Genomic DNA, 1,448 nt, shown 5'->3' with positions numbered 1-1,448 from the left:
TTGGACATTTATACAATTAAAATCAACCTCCATTCCCTTAATTGTATTTTACCCTTTATTGCAGGCTAAAGAGCTATCTGCCAAAGTTGTCAAATACACAAGAAGGAACCAAAAACGAGGAGAAGATAAAGAAGTGAAGAGGTGGTATTGGCCACTAGTGAAGTGTGTGACTGTCAGGGTTCCTAGGAATGATCTTCTCCAGCATGTCACACTTGTCGACCTTCCTGGAAATGGGGACTGTAACAGGAGCAGAGATAGAATGTGGGAAAAGGTCATTTATTCACATGCACTGCTGTTTGTTGTGTATTACAATTATCTGAAAACTAATACAATGTTATTAGAAATGACTAATTATTCATAGGAAACTTGCTGTTATTCTTCTTCAGCTTGTTGGAAGTTGCTCTACTGTGTGGATTGTGACTGACATTAATCGAGCAGCCTCAAAGGAAAAAGCCTGGAAGATCCTGAAAAGAGCTCGTAGCCTCATTGGAAATGGTGGCGAGTGTCAACGCATTCACTTTATCTGCACTAAGTCTGATATTTTGCGTGGTCGGTAAGTGATTTAAAAATTTTACATGCCACAAGTACATAGTATAACATCCAAATAAAACACTGACAAATGTGCAGGCCAACGCTCCTCTGGACTAAACACAAGCAAATGTACACATATTTTACAGTACAGGTTGTACAGTACTGGTAAAATGGGTTTTTGTTCAAGCATGACACTGCATGCTCACAGGTCAAAAGAGGAAGAAAAACTGTTTCAGATTTATGGATAGTAACCAGTTTCCACTTGACACCAAGCTTCCAGATACAAAAGACTACAGGTAACATTTGTTCATGTGGGGTCAAAACATTTTGAGAGGGGGTTAGTATTTTGTGCCACAACCTTTAATCAGATTTCTCATCTCATCTACATGTCATTAAGAAGTATCATCACCCACACTCCAGCTCAGAGAAGCCATTCTGGTGGGTGACTTGCAAATGCTGCATTGATGACCTTTCAAATGTCTCAGCATCCTGCTCTACTTCACAGCATTGATCTGCTAAATTAATAATAATACTCACCTTTATTTGGCCAAGTATGTTACACAGAAGGAATTTGTTTCTGGTACAGAACCAAGGCAGCCATCTGCGGCATCAATTCACCAATGGCTTTCACCATCGGGGGCAACTTGGGGATTCAGTGTCTTGCCCAAGGACACTTCGACATGTAGAATGCAGGCACCATGATTTGAACCTACAACTCTCTGGTTGGGAGATGACCGCTCTAACCACTGAACCAGAGTCTCCCCCTAATGTGTCACACTTTTCACTACAGGCTTCACAAAAGATAAATTTGACTTTTATTTTGAAAGGAGACTGTTCAAAAATGTTTCAGTGCTCCAAATACTGTATGAGGTTCCACTTAATACAAATCTTTTCTTATAGTTCAGCAGCTGATGTTC

General features: G+C 40.1%; 1 long non-coding RNA gene across 1 annotated transcript; it reads left to right on the top strand.

The window, feature by feature from the left end:
* Nucleotides 1-67: 67 nt before the first annotated feature.
* On the top strand, nucleotides 68-446 carry LOC109954052 (uncharacterized). Its single transcript, XR_002274021.1, has 2 exons — nucleotides 68-271; nucleotides 387-446. It is a non-coding gene; the product is annotated as an uncharacterized LOC109954052 (long non-coding RNA).
* Nucleotides 447-1,448: the final 1,002 nt, after the last annotated feature.

Source organism: Monopterus albus, unplaced genomic scaffold (genome assembly GCF_001952655.1).
Source record: "Monopterus albus unplaced genomic scaffold, M_albus_1.0 scaffold2810.1, whole genome shotgun sequence".
Taxonomy (NCBI): Eukaryota; Metazoa; Chordata; class Actinopteri; order Synbranchiformes; family Synbranchidae; genus Monopterus; species Monopterus albus.
Note: the sequence above shows the minus strand (reverse complement) of the source record. Positions and strands in the feature narration are given on the sequence as shown.